This window comes from Cibotium barometz, chromosome 4, assembly GCF_041138505.1.
Source record: "Cibotium barometz isolate CiBa-2024 chromosome 4, ASM4113850v1, whole genome shotgun sequence".
Classification (NCBI taxonomy): Eukaryota; Viridiplantae; Streptophyta; class Polypodiopsida; order Cyatheales; family Cibotiaceae; genus Cibotium; species Cibotium barometz.
Genome location: NC_141049.1, coordinates 56,306,147 through 56,312,467, shown reverse-complemented (window position 1 = coordinate 56,312,467; position 6,321 = coordinate 56,306,147).

Sequence of the window (6,321 nt, the reverse complement as noted above, 5' to 3'; positions counted from 1 at the left end):
GATCCTGGAGGGTTCTGAGATGACCAGGCGATGCACGGGCTCGCGGTGCCTAGGACACCCATGCGTATGTCGTGAAAGATATGTATGATGGACGAAATGATTATTGCAATCTGTTACTAGATCTCATTGGCTGACCAGCTTTGACACATCAACATCCAATTGAAGGTTATATCCTTCTTTAGAAGAGCCATCAAATGCGCAAAACAATCTTGGCATATCTTTGGATGAATATATGCGATAGCACCCTATCAATCCAAGAAAACCTTGAACTTCTTTTACCGTTTTTGGTTTCGGCCAATAACTTACACCCTAGGAGGGTCAAACAAAATACCATCCTTGGACACAATAAACCCCAAGTATTCAATACGATCGAAGAATATACATTTACTCTGATTGGCAAAGAGCTCGTGCTTCCTTTAGGATTTCCAAGACTTTGCAAAACATGTTTTTCATGATCAACAAGTTCTTTTGAATAAACCAAGAGATCATCAAAGAATACCAAAACAAAATCATCCAAAAACTCTCTACAGATTTCTTACATAAGTCGATTGAGAGTTTGAGGTGCATTTGTCAAACTAAATCTTGACCAAATGCGAGGACGTAGTTCCTTACCTCTATCAAGGTGATTGAAGCTCTACCTTCACTTCTTTAGTAAAGAAAGCATTCTAATGTGACAAGAAGTGAGGAAACGATGTGACAAGGAGTGAGAACACACTAGTTAAGCTAGGACACCCACATCGAGAAGTTCCATTTTGCAGCTCTAAGACAAAACTAAACAACACTTGTTTCGGCAAAAGACTAAGGTAAGATCTTGTCTTGAACATATTTCATGGCCACCACCACAGGGTTTGCAAAGACATATTTCACAATCCCCCATGAGGTCTTTAAAGACATGCTAGGTACTAGCATTTGGAAACCCTATGACACCATGATGGTCCCAATTGATGGCTTTCCCACAAGACCCTCATCACTTCCTTCTACGAGACTGACGATATCTTTGGCACCGATGTGGGTTGGTAATTCCCAGTAGTTGATATCTTTTCCACAAGCCCTTCATCACTTGGTGGAAGCTCATGGTAGGCCCTCCATAAAAATAAACATGAAAAGAATACTCAAAGCTCAAAATAGATGAAATCTTATGCACACAACACAAGAATGGGTTGAATCTCCCCCACCATAAGAGTGGCTCACGTCCTCTTCATGGTGTATTTAAATATATTTCCTTGTACAAAAAGAAAGATCCAAAAATACATGTTGCCAAAAATATGGATCTCCACTTTGGGCTGGTATAAGCCTAAATACAAAAATGTAAACACTCTAAGGTTCACTCATGAAATAGAACTAATGTATATCAAAATGTTGCACACTAATGTGCACATAAAATATCATTGCCATTGCCGATCATAAATAATCACCATGCGCCATGCGCCAATAAATTTCTAAGCAAGCCCAGTGGATCCATGCATATCTTGAACACTAACCTTGCCACCACTGATTTGCACTGACATTCACAATATAGGCTCAAAATATGTGACAAGTTAGAGGTGATGAGTCTCGCTTGCACATAAAATAAATATCCATCAAATAAATCCATAAATGCCAAATAATTCAAATAATTTCAGTATTCCTCCCCCTGGTGAAAAGCAACTATCCTTAGTTGCTAAACATGCAACTATCCTTAGTTGCTAAACATGCAATACCTCAGAGTTGGTACCTTTGCATATTTAAACAACTATGTTCAATACCTCAATTTGATGACCTTTGCACGAAAGAAAATATCAAGTTCGAAATATCCATCACAAAATCCTTATTCCACAATATCAAAACCTCATTCAATACCTCAATTCAGTGACCTTTGCACGAAAAATAACCATGTGTGATACCTCAATTCAGTGACCTTCACACATACAAATGCCAAATACCAAAATAAATTACCAATCGCGTGATATCTCAAATTGGTGACCTTCACACATATCAATATCAAATACCAACATAAACTGCCAATCGTGTGATACCTCAAATCGGTGACCTTCACACGACTACACCGGTCTCAATACCAAGCGTAAGATTCACTGCAACTGTCTGTGAAAGGAGTCAATCTGGGCAGAGTGTGTAACAAGGGCGTGGTATGGAATCCATTGAGATTATTCTATAGGATAATTCTTGTACTTAACCAAATATCTGACATAAGCATTGCCATTGCGAGTTGTAGTTTGCTCATGATCAAGAATTGCTTCAGGAACTAAAATTTATGTATCAGCCTCTAGGAGAGATGGGTCATCATATACGAGGGTAGAAGGTGGTGTACCTTTGAAGGGTCAAAGAAGACTAATGTGAAAGGAATTATGAATATTCCAATGGTTAGGGAGGGACAAACGATAAGCATTGTCATTGATCTTAGTAGTAATTCTAAAAGGACCATAAAATCATGGAGATAATTTAATGGCTGGATGTTTCTCAACATACTTTAATCTACGCTTTTCTATGCGAAGCCAAACTAAATCATTTTCTTCAAAAGTTTTGGTCTTCTATGCTTGTTAGCATGTCTAGTGTAAGCTTGTTGAGCCTTAAGAATAAACTCACGAGCTTCGCCAAAATACGGTTATGAGTCACGGCAAAATCATCAGCCCACTGGAACTTCATGAGAAAGTCTAGTAATTGGAGTTGAAAGTTTCTTACCATAGACAATCTCAAAAGGAGCTTTGTCAGTGGTTGTATGAGGTGTGTTATTATATGTAGTGGGATATGGGATATCTATTCTTAACTGTGACCTTATTTAGATCCCTATAATCAATACACATTTGGTAAGTCTTATTTTTCTTTTCAACAAGAAGAACAGGTGCACCAAAAGAAGAACTACTAGGTCGAATAAGTTTCTTATCTAATTCTCTAATTTGGCGTTCTATTTCTTTTTTTTGAAGAGGGTTTGTATGGTAAGGAGCTCTATGAGGTGGTTGGCTACCCAGAATAATCTCTATATTATGGTCTTCTCAGGACATGAAAGAGGTAAGGTAGGAGGTAAATCTTCTGCAAAACAATCCTGAAACCTAGCCATGAATGCTTGCTGAGAAGGAGTGATCATGTGGATCATGTTAGGAGAAACATGTTTCCTTTGAGGAAGCACATGATGATGATCATTGGTGGATGCATGTTATGTGCAAGATGAGTATAACTCTATACTCAAGAATGTGACACCTGGTATTTGACAGATCTACCTCATGGCAAGAAGGCCATGGTACTAAGTGGGTTTACAAGTTAAAACGCAAAGCAGATGATAGCATTGATCGCTACAAGGCCAGACTTATTGTAAAGGGGTATGCCCAATAAAAGGGCATTGATTATGATGAGACCTTTGCACCCACATCTTGTATGACTACCATTAGGTGTCTCATTACTTTGGCAGCACATCATGGGTGGAATGTACATTAATTGAACATTAAGAGTGCATTCTTGAATGGTGATTTACATGAGGAGGTGTATGTATCGCAACCTCTTGGTTTTACTGAAAAGAGAAAAGTCTAAAGTATGCAAGTTTAAAAAGGCTCTTTATGGCCTTAAGCAGGCTCCTAGAGAATGATATGAGAAGATTCATGCATACTTGGTTGCAAATGATTTTTGCAACAGTCCAACAGAGAGTACCCTCTATGTGAAGAGGAGTAAGGGCACATTTTTTGTCATCGTTCTATACATTGATGACATGTTACTTATGGGACCCAATATAGATGAGATTTCAGCCTTTAAGGTTGATTTGGAGTCATCGTTTGAGATGTCAAATTTGGGGCCCTTGCATTACTATTTGGGGATTCAATTTATACAGCGTAATGATGGCATTGTTATGTTGCAGTCTAAATATATATAGAAGCTATTGAAGAGGTTTAATCTTGAATACTGTAAACATGTGGCTACACCCCTATGGAGATAGGTACTCGACTCAGTCTTCAAGATTTAGGAGAATCTTTTGATGCTAGTGTGTATCAGCACACTGTTGGATCCCTTCTTTATGTGTGCAACACGAGGTCAGATATACAGTATGCGGTCTCACAGTTGAGTAGATTTATACATAGCCCATGTACGAAGAATTGACAGGTTGTTAAGTGGGTTTTCTACTATTTACAGGTCACTCAATATTTTGGATTATTTTATCCAAAGGGGGGTGAGTCACAGCTGCATGCTTTCAGTGAGATTCAGATTAGGCTGGATGTTATGACACACGAGTGTCCACTAGTGGGTTTTGCTTTCACCTTCGTAATTCATGTATATCATGGCTTAGCAAGAAGCAGCCTACAGTGGCCACTTCCAACTGTGAGCACATTTTATATAGCTACAATTGAATAATACTAGCATGTAGAGTAGCATGCATCGAGAATTCTCTTTTGATACTCTACATTAGCAAAATTAAGATAATATCTATAATGTTTAAAGCTTTACCACCAAGAATAAGCATAGAAAATGCCTATAATAACCAAACACAGATAACGTCCATAATGTTCAAAGCTCTAAGTATAAGAGTAGCTTCTAAATATAAATAAACAAATACAAGAACTAAAGCATGTAAACAAGAAGGCCTCATTGGTATTCGAGGTTGTTGACTTTGTTCTAAATTTATTAAGGAAACATATAAATAAAAATATATGTGTTAACGAGAAAAATATATTTGGATGCATATTAGTGGTAATAACTTAAGCTTGAAAATTCTTATAACCTTGGAAAAGTAGGGTTTACGTAAGCCTCATCCTTCTCTAACAATATCAAATTGCAATCCATATATGTTGCTGCAAGACCAAGTGTCCCAATCCTAGAGAACAAATCCACAATAATATCTCTAGGATAGTGTGTGTGGCTCAAATGTCTTATGGCTGATTTGGGTGTTGGTGGACAGTCATCTAGCACTACGATTTTCACTGGACAGCCAGAGCGCATTAGCAGTTGCGAGGAACCCAATGTTTCATGCTCGCACTAAGCACACCAAGATGCATTACCACTATGTAAGGGAAAGACTCTACAATAGCAGAGATCAACTTGGTCTATGTGCCTAGACATGACAACATGGCATATTTATTTACGAAGGCTCTTTCTCGTGAAAAGTTTGAAGCTTTTTGTAAAGCATTGGGCATACTGACTTTTCAGGATTGATCAGCCATACCCTGTACATGTTCACATCATCACTCCCCACCAGGGGGGGATTTGTAGCATTATATGGTAGTGATGTGTGTGAACACACTTAGGACTGTCGAGACACTTTTTTCCTCACTAGGAGGTTTTTTCCCCCATGCATATGCACACCCTCTTATCTACTCATTTTGGGGTGTGTACTTATTTTTTATATCTAGCTCACATTTGTCGATTCTATTCTAGTGAGTTTGTGTGCTCTCAAGCATCTCTATCTTGTGTGTGTGCATTGTTGCAACCCTAACCATAATTCCAACATCACCTGCATCCATCCGGTTAGGAATTCCAAAGAGATGAAGGTGATTTTTTTGTCCAAGATGCCCAACATAAGAAGAAAAGCACAAATAAAGATGGATAAGAACTTGGAGGAGAAGCAGATTGGTCAACTGGATTTAGCAGTCACAAAGACATTGTGTGGACAAAAACAGAGGATGATGTGTACATACTGTGCAGAGTACTGAGAGAGTTTCAGGAACTATGTAATTAGTTTGGGTCAGCTTTGAGTTTTGGTTGAGATTAAATCTGCTGAGCAGGAGGAGTAGAGGCATAACCATCAGGCCTTGCATCATCCACATGATGTGGAGATTTTGTTGCTTTTGTTAGTAGCGAGCCTTCGGGTGTGTGTGTGTGTGTGTGTGTCAGTGCTGCCTGCATGAGTGCTGACCGTTCGCATTTGGGCATCCCCTTTGTAAATATTTTGTAAATATGTAGTATGGATGGAGATAGCGGATGTGGGTGCTAATGGCATGTGGGCAAAGGATGAAAGGCATAAGTCGCATGGGGATGTGGCTTAAGGGGCTGCACAGTGTGAACGGCCTTAGATAATGAAAATTTAATATGAGAATAGAGGCTTCAAGTTTCCAAAAAATTAAGGTGGCGGCCACCAACAACGTCTGGGCAGATTGCCCTTACCACGTGAGCAAAGGATGGAAGGGGACTACGTGGCCTCAAGAGGATGAGCTTGCTGTATGGGGGAGGAGGGAATCCAGGGGAAGAGCCGAAGGAGAGTCGCCAAGGAGAGGGCATCAACAGTGAGGAGGCAGGGGGACTGCAGAGGGCAGCAAAGCCAAGAAGGAGAGGTTGGTGCGAAGCAGTAAAGAAAAGGAGAGCACGTCAATAAAATTAAACTCTTACTTCAACCAAATGTCGTGA